This window comes from Sorex fumeus, unplaced genomic scaffold (genome assembly GCF_029834395.1).
Source record: "Sorex fumeus unplaced genomic scaffold, SorFum_2.1 ptg000042l, whole genome shotgun sequence".
NCBI lineage: Eukaryota > Metazoa > Chordata > Mammalia > Eulipotyphla > Soricidae > Sorex > Sorex fumeus.
In genome coordinates, this window is record NW_026606099.1 from 3123430 (window position 1) to 3139874 (window position 16445).

The window sequence follows — 16445 nt, forward strand, 5'->3', positions numbered from 1 at the left end:
GGCTCTGTGCTCAGAGATCTCCCTTGCAGGGCTCAGGGGCATTGGGGATCGAGCCAGATCAAACCACATGCAAGGCAAGTGCTTTACCCACTGAACTATCTCTCCAACTCCAATCATTGTCTTTATTCTGTCAGCAGACATTTATTAAGACAATCTGCTCAAGGCACTCGGGCTAGATGCTGAGGGGGATACAAATCATATCTGTTCTCAGGGTGCTCACAGTTGGGGAAAGGGGTAAACAGAAAAAGAAATCTGAGACAAAGGGAAGGACACAGACAATGAAAAGCAGTATTTTTTATACTTTTCATCTGACATTTATTCATCTAACATTTAATTCATTTACAGCCTAGATTTGTAAACTATGGGCCACAACCCCATATGGTAACTGACTGTGGGGGTTAAAAATCTTAAATTAAAAAAATTCTTTATGAGTTATTGTCAATTACTATTAAATTGTATACCTATTTTATACCAGGAGTTGAGCAAAAATTTTTGAGGCAAGAAGGTGTTTTAAGTGGGAAAACTTTTTATTTTAATTGAAGTTAGTTTTCTTGTTTAAGAGACAGAAGCATTGAGAGACAAATATTGAGAGACAGAAGCAAAAACAGAGAGGAGAGTGTGTTTATTAATGTTCAAGAAAGCAAATGAACTTCTCCAGAGGGGAAGTAGCTGAGAACACACATCTCAGACTGAGATGCAGATGAATCTCCAAGATAGAAAATGCACTGGGGACTGGAGCAATAGTACAGGGGTAGGGTGCTCACCTTGTATGTGGCCCACCAGGGTTCAATCCCTGGCATCCCATAAGGTCCCCTGAGCACTGCCATAAATAATTTCTGAGTGAAAAGAGCCAGGAGTAACCCCTGGGCATAGGTGGATGTGGCCTAAAAACAAAATACAAAAGAAGAAAAGAAAATTCACCGAGTGTAAAAAGTTTAAGAAGTCCTGGTTTAGATGACCCATCATGTTTCAGGCACCATTCAACCAGTTAAATATAACCAAAGCTTCTGTCCTTATAGATGTTATGTCCTGGTTTCCTATGAATATCTGGGGGAAGTGTTCTCCAAGCAAAAGGAATAGCAAATTCAGAGCCTTCAGGACTGGGGCAACCTTTTTCTGCCAAAAGCCATTTGGATGTTTGTGACATTCATGGGCCATACAATATAGGACACTGGCAGCAGACAAGAAGCCTATATGACTGTCTTAGCATGCAACAGGATTTCATAAGGGAACGATAGCACAGTGGGTAGAGCGTCTGCCTTGCACGCAGCCAACATGGCCGACCCGAGTTCGATTCCTCCGCCCCTCTCGGAGAGCCCGGCAAGCTACCGAGAGTAGTCGATATGCCAGACACAGTAACAACAAAGTCTCCAATGGAGACGTTACTGGGCCCGCTTGAGCAAATCGACGATCAACGGGAGGGCCTTTACCTTTACCTTTTACTATAACTCATGAGCCAGACATCCCCCACCTCTGCACTAAACAGATATGAACTTGGTGAATTCGAAAGCAAAGCTGTGCCATTATAGGGAGTGTTTGTTAGAAAACAAGAGTAGAAAGAGGGAACAGTGAAATAGTACAGCAGCAGGTACTTGCCTTCCATGTGGCCTACCCAGGCCAGAAGTGATGATCCCTGAGCACAGATGTAGGAGTAATTACTGAGTATTGTCAGGTATGCCCCACACAGACACACACACCACCACCACCACCACCACCACCACCACCACCAAAAATAGAAATATATACAGACAGAGAATTAGGCTCTGTTCGGGCCAGCCTTATATGGACTGGAGTGTGAATTTTATTCTGATGGCAGTTAATAGTTTTAAGTTATGATTTGATGTGATCTGATGTGCTATCTGTAGTTGGGGACTAGAAGTAGGTATCAGTAAATTGGGATGATAAGAAAACATCCCAGGAGAATGAGGCATAAGCTGAGCATCTGTGATCAAACAGGATTCCAACAATGAAGGCATTCTGGTTGGGTGAAACTCAAGTATCCAGGGGCAGAGTCAGGTGGCACTTAGCAACTTTAGCCCAGCAATGTGTAAGAGAGGTTATCATGTTAGATACAGTGAGGCTAGAGAGGGAGGGTCAGGAAAAATTTAATCTTCTATGTCAGAAAGTTCTAAATCTTAGGTTAAACATAATCAAGAGATTAAAATGCACAGCAGTATTCGTTACTGACTTAAATGTCCCATCTAAGAATCTGGTCTTCACAAAGAACCCAAGGTTTCTCCTTAAGAGACTTACTGCTTGAAGGTTTTCGAGTGCCATGCTGAAATCAAGGTGGCTGAGCCGCACAAGTGCTGGGGGCACCATTTATGTGGAACCATATGTGAAAGGCACCCCATAGCAAATGACATAAACCACAAGGCAAAGGTGCTCTCTGGTGCCATAGCAGAGCTACTGATCAACGTTTTGGAGGATGAAGTGTCACCCTATCAGTTACATATGGTATCCTAGCAGCTTTTTTCACCTCTAAAATTCAATCTAAGATTAGCTTAACTGTCTGCAGCGAAGTGATGATGAGAAATATGAATGAGAGAAAAACAGAAGGGGAAAAGAAGAAGACTTCCCAAAAAAAGAGTCAGGTAAAACAAAAGAACAATAAATAGAAGGAGGAGGAGGAGGAAGTCAGGGAGGTGATGCATGGAATCAATATTTTATTTTGATCATTTTTTTGTCTAATGAAATATAAACAGGAAGGACCATAAAAGAAATGGGTGGTAAAGAAAGAAAAAGTATTTCAAAGGTAGCTGAGTTGCACGTGGTTTTTGTTTTTGTTGTTGTTATTGGCATTTTTTCATTTAAATTTTATTTTCCCCTTACACTTTACATAAGCACTGTGGTTTACAGAGTGGTTCATGTTAATTTGTTACAGACATTCAATATTCCAACACCAATCCCATCACAATTGCACCTTCCCACCTTCATAATGTCCATTTTTCCCAACCGCCCTTAAACCTGCCATCATAGCAGGCCCTCAATAATTTATTTTATATTGCTTGTTGTAAATAATTTGCTAGAAGAATGATAAAATTTTTTCCCTTAAGGGAGGAGGGAGAAGAAAAGCAGCTGCCATAGAGGCAGGCAGGGGATGGTGGTTGTGGGGTGATGGGAGGGAATCTGGGGACAGTGGTGCTGGGAAATGTACACTGGTGGAGGGATGGGTGTTGGAGCACTGTATGACTGAAATCTAACCATGAGCAGTTTTGTAAAAAATAAATGAATAAATAAAAAGAAAAAATAAAATTAAAGAAATGTTTCCTTAGAAGAAAATTAGTAAAGATTGCTATATCTCACCACTAAGATATTGTTACAGGTTAGACCACTAAGATATTATTACAGGTTAAGCCTTCTGTGTTTATATTTTCTTGATTGAGATTGGTTGCTTTCTACGCTACATCCCATTCAATCTGGTGTGCTACTCCTGGGCTTATTAGAGTGTAGAGTTTGAAATGTTGCTCCAGGAAGTCCAAAATTTTTAACAGGGTGATAGAGCTGGAGTTAAATTTTTAAATGGATGATGGCTTTGGGGTATATGCATGACTGCCGGGGCTTCCAGTACAGAACAGTACAGTACAGAACAATACAGTACAGTGAGATGGAAGGAGGAAGCCCATTCTGGTTCCATGAAAGCCTGGAAATTTGTCACAAAACCTGCATACCTGAGCTCTTCAACAGATTCCTTTCTGTATGAGGCTCATCCAAGCAGAGTCTGACCAGAAGCATAGCAGCAAATGTAGAATGTGGAGATTTTCTGAGGCCAGGATTGTGTTTGGGTGGCGTGAGTGGTTTTGATAGAGCCTTTCTAGGACTATGATAACTCTGGTAGAATGGTGTGTGTCCTGATTCTACTAGTCTATGGGACTCAGGATGAGTGGAAGCTGCCAAGCTATAGTTTGAAGCCTGGGCATTTTTACAAACACAGTTTTTCTTAGAAAGGTAGCTTTGAAACACCCAATTAATATACCTGCAGGATAATTTGTAATTCCATAACAAGCAAATCACCATGAATTTTATTCTTAACATTTTCTACCTGAATTTAGGAGGAGGGGCAGGTCAAAGCAGAAAAACATTGGGGGGCTGGAGTGATAGCACAGCGGGTAGGGTGTTTGCCTTGCATGCGGCTGACCCAGGTTCGATTCCCAGCATTCCATATTGTCCCCTGGGCACCGCCAGGGGTAATTTCTCTAGTGCATGAGCCAGGAGTAACCCCTGTGCATCGCCGGTGTGACCCAAAAAGCAGAAAAAAAATTCTGACATTAGCATTGTAGTTTCAAAGTACATGTAAAGAATCCTTGAACATACAAATTATCCAAGAACACTGTAGCCTAGCCCAGTTAGAGTGGCTGAGAACCTTTTCCTATCTGCCTCCTTCTACATGAAAACATCTGTGCAGCTGATTCCTTAGCTTCAGCTCTGAGATGGTAGAGCACTGGCAGCTGTGACAGAGCTGGTCTCTTTCAAGAAGCAGGAGTTCATCCCCTTTCCTGGAAATGCTTTGCCCATAAGTTTCAGGAACTAGTCCCTGACTGCCTTCCCAGCTTGATTTCTCACACCTACATTCAAGTCACAAAGTTCCATGGCATTTTTTTCAGCAGGGAAATGCTGAGAAAAAAAAAAAGAACTTTCTCAAAGTTCTCTGCTCTCTCTGAAATTAGACCTTTGAGTTAATTAGTCCCTGGAAGCTCTTTCTCACTTCCTGGGTTGGCTAACTTTTAAACTCTCTGGATTTTAGTTGTTTCCAGATAGCTGGGAAGATTTTCCTGAAATCCCTTTCAGCTCTCTCACAGATAAAGTTCTATCCTATCTATGTGCTTTATGACACTCTGCCAATATATTGACTGAAGTAAATGCCCCACAAAGATATAACTCCTCCAAGCTCTGAATTTTATTTCTGTATTCCCAAGTTATAACCGAGGGAAGTAGTCCGTAAATATTTGCTGAATGAAGAAATGATTAAATTATGTTTCCATGACTGAGGTAAAATAAAGTGAGCCTATTATTTCAGCAATTCAGGTCCAACACCTATTTTATTTTTTTGTCAAAATTTTTTTCACTTTATCTAAATACCATGGTTTCCAAAGTTTTTCATGATAATTTGTTACAGGCATTCAATATTCCAACACTAATTCCGCCACCAGCGTGACTTTCCCACCACCATTGTCCCCATTTTCCCAAACAGCCCCCAAACCATAGTAAGCCCAAAATAATTAATTTTGTATTGCTTGCTACAACTAAATGATTTGTGGTATTATCACTTAATCACTTAACTTCCCGTTAGTCGTCGATTTGCTCGAGTGGGCACCAGTAACGTCTCCATTTGTCCCTGTCGCATGCTAGTGTAGCCCAATGGCATCTCTTCGCTCCGGGAACATGGAGGGCCTCAAACCGATCGTTCATGACCTTGACAAAGAAGTCTGACCATCTGGTAGGTGGGCGGCCACGCGGTCTCTTGACATCCCGTGGAATCCAATCAGTAACAGCTCTAGTCCAACGGTCGTCTTTAAATCTCATTATGTGACCAGCCCATCTGATTTTCGACACCTTGGCAAATGAGACAGCGTCCCTGATCCTTGATCGTCGACGGATGTCAGAACTCCGGATTCGTTCTCTCATTTGAGTGAAACGTGATATTCCAAGCATAGCTCTTTCTATTCTTCTTTGGGAGACCTGAATGGCGTTCTCATCTTGTTTGCGTAGGGCCCAGGTCTCTGAGGCATATGTTAATGCAGGAAGAACAGTGGAATCAAAGAGATGTGCCCGGAGCCGGAGGTTCTTCGTCCTCTTAGCTATTTCTTCGACGTTCTTGAAGGCGTTCCAAGCCGCTCTCTTCCTCCTGCGCAGCTCGGGTGCCAGGTCATTTGTCATGTTGACCTCTCGACCTAGGTACACATAGCTGTTGCATTCGGAGATGGTCGTTCCATTGAGAGCGAATGGGGCGTCAGGAACAAGGCTGTTTCTCATAAACATTGTCTTCGTAAGATTCAGCTGTAGTCCTACCTTTCTACACTCACGGTCAAAGTCGGCCAGCATTTGTGCCGCTTGGCTGATGTTTGGTGTTATTAAAACAATGTCATCAGCAAAGCGGAGGTGGTGTAGTTGCCGACCATCTATCTTCACTTCCATTCCTTCCCATTCCAGTCGTCGCATGATGTTCTCGAGGGTGGCACTGAAGAGTTTTGGTGAAATGGTATCACCCTGCCGCACCCCTCTCTTGACATCAACGATCACTTCTTTGTAGAATGGTGAGATCCTGGTAGTGAATCCGCAATACAGCTCACGGAGGATCCTGATGTATTGGGCTTGAATGCCCTGATTGGCTAGGGCTTCAATGACCGCTTCCGTCTCAACAGAATCAAAGGCCTTCTTTAAATCAATGAACGTTAAGCAGAGCGGCATCTTGAACTCCCGAGAAACCTCAATGAGTTTGGTTATCGTGTGGATATGGTCGATGGTGCTGAATCCTTTGCGGAACCCTGCTTGCTCACATGGTTGTCCTTCATCTAGTGTTCTGCCAATCCTATTCAGGATGACTCGAGTGAACAACTTGTAGATGACAGACAATAGGCAGATCGGGCGATAGTTGCCAATGTCATGGATGTCTCCCTTCTTGAACAGTAGTACGGTCCTGCTGGTTTTCCATTGAGATGGAACCTTGCATTCAGACAGGTAGCGAGTGAAGAGCCGAGCCAGTGTATTGATGAGTACTGACGGCAGGTTCTTCAGGTGTTCAGGTCTGACCTTGTCTGGGCCGGGTGCTGTTTGCTTCTTTACTGACGAAATGGCGTGTCGGATTTCGGAAGGGAGAACGTTGGGAACGACATACCCATCCTGTGGAATTTGGTATGTCGGCAAGTGGACATGGCTATCGAAGAGATTTGAGTAGAAGTCATGGATAATCTTCTCCATTGCCGTTCTGGAGGATGTGATGGATCCATCAGGACGTCGGAGGGCAGTCATCTTGGTCTTATAGTTGGCGAAGGACAGGCGGGCGTTACGAATACTTTTCCCGGCTTCTGCCGCATCTACCAGTACTTCTGCTCTTCTCTCTTTGAGGTCTTCCTTGATCGCATCTCTGCACTGCTTTGCAAGCTCGGACGTTAGCTTGCGGTTGCCTGAGGCATGCGCCAAACCACGCTGGCGAATTAGCTCAAGAGTTTTCGAAGATAGGCGACTTTTTGTGGCTATCTCTCTCTTGGCGTTCCTCGCACATTCATGGAGGTGCTGAACCAGTCGATCGTATTCCTCGTCAATGTTGTCAACAATGGCATCTTCCCATGTTGCCGCAATAGTACCAAAGAGTTCCCAGTTGGTGGTCGTTCTGGGAGTTCTCTTTTTGAACTTTGCAGCCCTTTCTCCCCGCTCTGTGAAGTAGAATTTTGCACGAAGGAGACGGTGGTCCGATCCCGTTCGAAATTTTGGGACAACAGCGACATCAGTCAGGCAAAACCGTCGATTGAATATGATGTGGTCTATTTCGTTGTGGAATCGTCCACCGGGAGACTCCCATGTCCATCGTTTAGATTCTGCCTTCTGGAACTGTGAGTTACCATGAATGGTCTTGGTCGACATGATGAACTCAGACAGTCTCTCACCCTGTTCGTTCCATTCTAGGCCATGGGTTCCGATGTGAAGTTCTTCAGCTGATCTTCTTGGTCCTATCTTGGCATTAAAATCACCCACAATGATCTTGTAGAAGGTGTGGTCTTCTTTGTGGTATTATATTTTGAAAAAAAGTACTTCAGTAAAAGAAGATTTGTAAAAATTGTTATATCTCAGCATGGGAACATTTTAAGTCCTTGTCAATAGGTTTACTGAGTTGTTTGTTGCTAGTTGACCCTTCTGGGTTTATGTTTATGTTTATTGAGCTCAGTTGGCTTCTTTATTACTTTCCCATTAATTTAGGATGCCAGCATTGTAGAGTTTTTTTATTTACCACCTTGTACTCCAGAAACTCCAGAATATTTTACCGGGTTTACATGGTGGCAGTTATGGGATGTGGGTGTGGCTGCTGGACTTCCAGAAGTACGAAGAGTTTGGGGGAGGCTGCCCACCCAAAATCTGAGAAGTTTCTAGAGTTCTAAGCCCCGCCCCCAAATCTGTGTACCTGAAATATTTTTGGCAGTTTAGAATCTCTGTAGAGCTCAATCATGAGGGAGTGGAATCTGACCCTTTTTTTTTTCTTTTTGGGTCACACCCGGCGATGCACAAGAGTTACTCCTGGTTCATGCACTCAGAAGTTACTCCTGGCGGTGCTCAGGGGACCATATGGGATGCTGGGAATCGAACCTAGGTCGGCTGTGTGCAAGGCAAACGCCCTACCTGCTGTGCTATTGCTCCAGCCCGGAGTCTGACCCCTGACATGCGGCAGCTATTGAGGTGTGAGTGTGGCTGCCAGGGCTTCGGCAGGGCAGGGATTTGTCTGTCCCCCTTCCAAGGGCTTCACAGAGTTTTCAGTTCAGAGAGCGGTGTATATGTGAATATTTTGTGGCTGGTTGATCTTTTCTGAGATCGAATAAGGAGTTTGTAAAGCTGGATCCAAATGATGAGCTTACATGTCAGCAGTTGTGGGACACCAGTGGGTTTGGCTGCTGGAGCTTCTGAAAGTATAGGAAGGTGGGGGTAGATGGCCCACCCCCACTCCGAGATGACCCCAGAGTTCTCAGCAAAAAACAAAAACAAAATTTCTGTGTACCTGAAATTTTCAGCAATTTGGTGTCTCTGCTGAGCTAAGTGTGAGGCAGTCTGATCATTACATGGTGATAGATGTTGGAGGAAATACTGGTCCCATTAATGAGCACATTCATTCCAAAGAAAATTGATTTTTCTATCAATACTCTTCAGAACTTTTTCTGCTACCTCCACCAAGTTGTCACCCCCACATCTTGCCCCAAACTCTGAGAATCCCTCCCCAGCAGGAGCCTCCTGATTTGGTAAAAAAATAAAAATAAAAAACAAAGTGGGTCCAAGCTATAGTATATCAGGCATACAATTTGTTTTGCACATAGCTGACCCAGGTTTGATCCTCAGCACCCCATATGGCCCCCCAAGCTCTGCCAGGAATGATCCCTGAGCACCATCAGAGGTAGCCCAAACTAACAGGTCCAAAATAACAAAAAAGAAAGAAGGAAAAAAATAAATAAGGGAAGAAACAGAGGAAGGAAGGAAGGAAGGAAGGAAGGAAGGAAGGAAGGAAGGAAGGAAGGGGAAGAAAGAGGGAGAAAGAAAGAAAGAAAGAAAGAAAGAAAGAAAGAAAGAAAAAGATAAAGGAAGAAAGAGGGAGGAAGAAAGAGAGAAAGAAAGAGAGAAAGGAAGAGAGAAAGGAAGAGAGAAAGGAAGAAAGAGGGAGAAAGAGAAAGAAAGAAAGAAAGAAAGAAAGAAAGAAAGAAAGAAAGAGGAAGAAAGAGGGAGAAAGAAAAAGATAAAGGAAGAAGGAGGGAGAAAGAAAGAGAGAGAGAAAGGAAGAAAGAGGGAGAAAGAAAAAAAGGAAGGAAGGAAGGAAGGAAGGAAGGAAGGAAGGAAGGGGAAGAAAGAAAGAAAGAAAGAAAGAAAGAAAGAAAGAAAGAAAGAAAGAAAGGAAGAAAGAAAGAGAGAAAGGAAGAAAGAGAGAGAGGAAGGAAGAAAGAAAGAAAGAGGAAGAAAGAGGGAGAGAGAAAGAGAGAGAGAAAGAAAGAAAGAAAGAAAGGAAGGAAGGAAGAGAAAGAAAGAAAGAAAGAAAGAAAGAAAGAAAGAAAGAAAGAAAGGAAAAGAAAAGAAATTTACACAAGCAAAACAGAGTGTAAGAGTATCAGTATTTTGAGCTAGGGAGATTGCTCAAACAATTGGAGCACATGCCTGTTATGTGCAGGGCCCAGTTCTGATACCCATGTCTGCATGGTCTCCTAAGCACCACTAGATTTAAGCATACCTTCATTGACCTCCAGGAATGTTGGATATTCCTCTCGCCAACAATAAATAAATAAAAATTCATTTCATTTCATTTCATCATCCTGTTATTCGTCGATTGCTTCGAGCAGGCCCCAGTAACGTCTCTTTCATCCTAGCCCTGAGATTATATTCAAGGCTCTTTAGGAGAATGAGACCCATCATTGTTACTGGTATTTGGCATATTTGGTGCGCCACGGGGAGTTTGCCAGACTCTGCCCTGTGGGCAGGCTACATTCGATAGCCTGCAAATTTGTCCAAAGTAGGAATGAGATAATAAGATGTCATAAAAAGATGTTCTGATAAGATGTCGCACGGCCGCAAATGCGGCCGCATGGTTCCGGGAGCTGGATTTTATAGTCTCTGAGTCTTGGCCTTTGATGGGATTACACGGCGCCAGGGGGCCAGGTGGTGGGTGTGACCCCTGCCTACTCGAATTTGGAGGATCTGGGTGGAGGATGCTCGACTCCAATCCGAGTGGGCTTGGAGATCTCGGCCCCGGAACCTGCGTGGATCTGTCCCTCTGCCAGTACCTTCATGTGTGCGGAGAGTGGTCTCAGCATGGTGGTGACTAGTCCTGGAGGTCTTCGGCTGCCGGAGCCCTGGTCGGGGCGGGGAGGAAAGCTCAACCCGCTTCCCTCCAAGGGGCCCCGGAGAGGAACAGCCAGGCGCGGGGGCAGGAGACTGCACTGTTCTCATCCGGGAGCTGGATTTTATAGTCTCTGAGTCTTGGCCGTTGATGGGATTACACGCAAATAAAAATTATCCAGGGAAACTATGTTGAGACTTGCTTGGACTCTGCTGTCCAGACGTGGAGAGCTCTTCCAGACAGGATAGGGGGATAGATTGGAAGGGAAATGAAGTTTGATATCAGCAAGAGCCTCTGTGATGTATTTAGCATCTTAAAGGATTCTGTTGCTGGGGATGTACACTTGAATTCGTGGTGAGAATACCAGAGCCCTGAGACCTCTTCCTGTTCTGGAATTCCATGCTTAGAGCTGGTGGTGGCCTTCCGAGACCCAATGTCCATCCACTGCGGCTATTTTTCATCCATAGAAGATAATTAGCCCAGGGAGGATGGGCAAGTGTCGCTACTAAAAGAGGCAATTCACTAGGTCAGGATGCTCTGAGGCAACACTGTGAGTCCCTTCAACTTCCAGAACAATGGTCTGCTATGTTCAGGATGCTCCGGGTTAAGAGGGTAATTTCCACAAATCCTGACCCTTTATGGGAGAAGGGGCAGAGCTAAATTCCTCAGATAAAATGTAAACTTCTCATAAAATTTGCAAACAAGTGGTTCTACATGGAAAATATGCTAAGTGAAGTGAGTCAGAAAGAGAGGGACAGACATAGAAGGACTGCACTCATCTGGGGAATATAAAGTAACAGAATCAGAGATGAACACCCAAGAATAGTTGAGATAAGTACCAGGAGGTCTGCTCCATGGCTTGGAAGCCGGCAGCACATGCTGGGGAAAAAGGCAGCTCAGATAGAGAAGGGAACACCAAGTAAAGGGTGTTTGGAGGACTCGCTTGGGATGCGAGACATATGGTGAAAGTAGACTATAGACAGAACACGATGGCCACTCAATACCTCTTTTGCAAACCACAACACCCTAAAGGAAAGAGAGAGCAAAAGGGAATGCCCTGCCATGGGAGGGGGGGGTTATTAGAGGGGAAGGGCAACTGGGTTCATTGGTGGTGGAGAATGGGTACTGTTGGAAGGATGGATACTTGATCATTATATAACTGAAACACAAACACAAAAGTTTGTAAGTCTACAACTGTACCTCATGGCATCTCACTAATTTTAAAAAAATGTAGACTTCTAAACTCAGTAGTAACAGTTCCTTCTCCCATTTCTAATGTCTATACACCAGGCTTAATTGTATCAACAGTCCTGCTAGATGGGAATTGTGCCAGTAAGTGAGGGTCAGAAAGATTAAGAATCTTGTCCAAGCTACCAACTAGCAAATACCAAAGACAACATTCTCACGTAAAATTCTAACACAGGACCAGAGGCATATCTTAATGGGTGGGTGCATTTACTTTGCATGAAGGAAACCTGGTTCACTCCCAAATATTGCAGGGTGCCTGAGCACCACCAGGAGCAACCTCCTTGCTGGAAGTAGCTCCTGAACCCAGCTGGATGTGGCTCAATATTTTTTAAGGAAAAAGAAATGGAAGACCAAAGCTACTACATCACACATTCTATTTTGCAAGTTTCCTCCCAGAGGAACAAATTCTGTGAATTTGGGAGAGGGTAAGGGGGACATGATAACACAGTGTAGTTTCCAGTACCAGATGGGGTATAATCATAGGGAGCAGTGAATTCTTAGCACCTATCAGAAGCAGTGTTGCCTCTGCGGACCGACATATGTGAAGTCCAAGGTGTACTTTGCTCTATCTGTAGCTTTTGATCCTTAGCAAAGCCAGAACTTGAAGAGGTAAGTGAGAAGAAAGAGTCTGCATTGCAGAAATGTGTTGACATTGTTGAAAAAAACTCAAGTTGAGTCAGAATATCCGGGTTCTTTTTCTGAGTAACAAACTAAGGGGCTGGAGAGATAATATAGGGATTAAGGTGACTGCCCTACGTGCAGTCAACCTGGGTTTACTCACAAGCACTGCGTACGATCACCAAACACCTCCAGTAGAGATCTCTTTTCAAAAAGCCAGAAGTAAACCCTGAGCACAGCCAGGTGTGACTCAATCCTCTGCTCCAATGTTTGTAATGAGTAATGAGCAAAGCAAATTATTTGCCTCAGTTCTTTTATCAAGTAAAGAAATGGTGGGGGTAGACTTAGATAAACAAATATTAATCAATCTAACTTTACTAAATTTTATATATTGAATAAAATCGCTATTGATGCAATGAAACATTATTAATGTAAAATACATTTATAGCTATTTTTATTGAAATTCTTAAGTTCTTAGTTGAATCTCCAGCTCAAAATGTTTTATAAATATTTCTTAATGTAGGGGCTGGAGAGATAGCACAGCGGGTAGGGCGTTTGCCTTGCACGCGGCCGACCCGGGTTCAATTCCCAGCATCCCATATGGTCCCCTGAGCACCGCCAGGAGTAACTCCTGAGTGCAGAGCCAGGAGTAACCCCTGTGCATCGCCAGGTGTGACCCAAAAAGAAAAAAAAATTTCTCAATGTAAAAAAATGTTGGTGCTCAAAAGTTTCAGTCTATATATTGCAGCATTTTAGGGTCTTTCATGATTTTTATTTTTTTTATTAGTGAAACACCATGAGGTACAGTTATAGACATAAATTTTTGTGCTTGGGTTTCAGTTATACAATGATCAAGCACCCATCCCTCCACCAGTGCCCATCCTCCACCACCATGGGTCCCAGCATCCCTCCCACCCTCCCAACCCCCCCGTCCCACCCTGCCTCTGTGGCAGGGCATTCCCCCTTGTTCTCTCTCTCTTCTTTTGGGTATTGTGTTTTGCAAGAGAGGCATTGAGAGGCAAACAACTTCATGATTTTTAAATCACCCAACTTTATCAAAATAAAAGTATCCCTACTTCGCTGTCCTCCATTGTACCTTCTTAAACAAGTGAAACCTTAACTTAGAATAATTTCTCTGATCATTCCAACCCCCACATTTTAGGTTGACATTCAAAGAGAGATCTGGGAAAGGGTTAACAGTGCAATGGGACTTGCACATTGCCAACCCAAGTTCAATTTTCTTTTTTTTTTTTTTTGGCTATTTTTATAAATTTTATTTTCATAAAGTAGTTCACGATAGTGCATAGATAATATTCAAACACACACCCAACCAACGAGCATCTTCCCACCACAATAAGAGGGAAGTGTGTAGAGGTCTTTGTATTTCATTCTGGGGCCATTTAAGCCCGTCTATAAGATAGTACAAGCAAGTGTGTTAAAACCAAACACATGTGTGCTGCTTTAGGTACATCGGTGGGCTAGATATTTGCAGCCGCGTGTTCCAAGGAAATACTGCATCGCTCTCTTCGGGGAGCTTTGTTTTGTAGTCTCTGGATCTTGGCCGTTGATGAGATTACATTGCACCAGGGGCAGTTTGTGGGTGTGACTGCCAAACTACTGGAAAACTGGGGATCTGGGTGGAGAAGGCCCAGTCCCAATCCGAGCAGGCTTGGAGATCTCAGTCACGGGTCCCACATACCTGGGTTCCTCTGCCAGTTCCTTCATGTATGGGGCTCATCCAAGCATCTGGAGAGTGGCCTTGAGCATGGCTGTGGCTGGATTCTGGAGGTTTTGGGCTGCCGGGGTTCTGTTTGGGGCAGGGAGGGAAACTCAACCCGCCCCCCTCCAAGGGGCCCCAGTGAAGACAGCCTGGTGCAGGAGCAGGAGATTCTGCCCAAGTTCAATTTTCAGCACTTCATATGGACCCTGAGCCTGCCAGAAATAACCCCTGGACACAGAACCAGGAGTACACCTTGAGCACCAATGGGTGTGACCAAAACAAATAAAAAAAAACAGGAGAGAGACAGAGACAGAAAAACTGTCTTTTGTTCACATTCTACCTTTAAAAACTAAGGAGATATAAGGCGCACACAGTAGGTACTCAAGTGAATGTTTAAGAATGTACAAATTTTCCTCCCACCCCATCCCCCATCCCACTTACTTTTTTTCCTTGCCATCTAGATAGTTATCTTTCTGACCTCATCCTGTGGGAATACCACTAAGATTAGCTCATTAATAAGGGCAAAGCTCTCCTGACATTTTGTGTTAATGTTTAACAGAACAAGCAAGGGCATAATAAAGACCCAGGAGACAATGGAGAAGCCCTTCGGCCTTTTCAGACATCAGACACCTGACTTCTGATTTCCACTGCTCTCTACAACCCGCTTTCTTCTCTTGGCAAGACACACCTCAGTATCTAGCCTAAGCGCTGAAACTCCATCTCATTATCTCCCCCGAGAGGACTCTCTCTCTCTCTCTCTCTCTCTCTCTCTCTCTCTCTCTCTCTCTCTCTCTGATTCTATCAAACAACTGGACCTTTAGAAGCAGTGCATGGACCAGATAGATAGTACAGTGAGTAGGGGGCTTGCCTTGCACACAATCAACCTGGGTTCGATCCGTGGCACCCCATATGGTCCCCCGAGCTTTAAAGGAGTGAGCCCTGAGTGCAGAGCCAGGAGTAAGCCCTGGGCACTGCTGGGTGTGACCCAATAAACAAAAACCAAAATAAACAAAAACTACTGCAATGTCTTTGGGACATAGTTACATGCTGTTGCAGCTTCCTGAAATCAATCAGATTTTGAGGGTACAGAAATACTAAGAAGGAAAATGTGTTCTTACTTAAGACTAAGAAAATTTATGTGTGTATGTGTGTGTACAATAATTGGCAATGGATAAATCAAATTAAAAGCCTGGAGACTATTCTGTTTATACAGCAAATAAACTGATATTTTGGACATTAATATAATGAGCCAGAATTATAGGCCATTCAGGGAAAATGTGCATGAAACTACATTGCAGCCCTTTCTTAGTCACTGAAGTCGTTAGCACCAAATTTTTTGTTTTTTACCCCATGCCAAGCCCTGCATTGGCATGGTTAACTAATGTCCAAGCAGACTATTTGTTTCTAAACATATCCCATTAATCTATCATAAAATTGATTTTTGAGGATTGTGACTAAAGGGATTTCCCCCCTTTGTCATTTCTGGTTTGTTTTGTGGGTTTTTTTTATTCCCTTTGTTCTGTGATGATGCAGAGTTAAACACATTTGCTTGCTATGCTTTCACATGTGGTTGTAGTGCTCACTGAGACTGTACAGTTTAGTTGTGGCACCAGGATTCCAAACAGTAGAGCTCTTGGGATTTCTTTCGGACTTGTGGACTACGCTAAAAATCAAACTCAAGGCCTCAACAGCCTTATACGTGCAAAAGTTGGTTTTTATTTTTTTTAAGAAAGAGAATAGAAATAAAATATTAGAATACTTAACATAAGGTGCAATCGTTTGGAGGTAAAACATTAAATATTGTATATTATATGATATCATCATAATAATGTTATTTTAATAACAAACAAAATTTCGTCTTAAATTTTGATTTGTTTTGTTTTGGAGTCATTCCCCAGCAGTACTCAGGAGTTACTCCTGGCTCTGCACTCAGGGATGACTCCTAGCGGTGCCTGGAAGACCATATGGAATGGCAGGACTTGAACCCACATCGGCTGCATGTGAGGCAAGCACCCTATCTCCTCTGGCCCCTAAGACTATTTTTTTAATCTTTTTAAATTTTTTATTTATTAATTTTTGCTTTGTGGGTCACACCCTGCGATGTTCAGGGGTTACTCTTGGCTCTGCACTCAGGAATTACTCCTGGCGGTGCTCAGGGGACCATATGGGATACCGGGGATTGAACTCGGGTCGGCCGCATGAAAGGCAAATGCCCTCCACACTGTGCTATCACTCCGCCCCCTCCCAAGATTATTTTTTTAAGGGGCTGAGGAGAGTAAAGAGGATAAGACACTTGCCTTCCACATGCCCAACCCAGGTTCAGTCCTCAGCATCCCA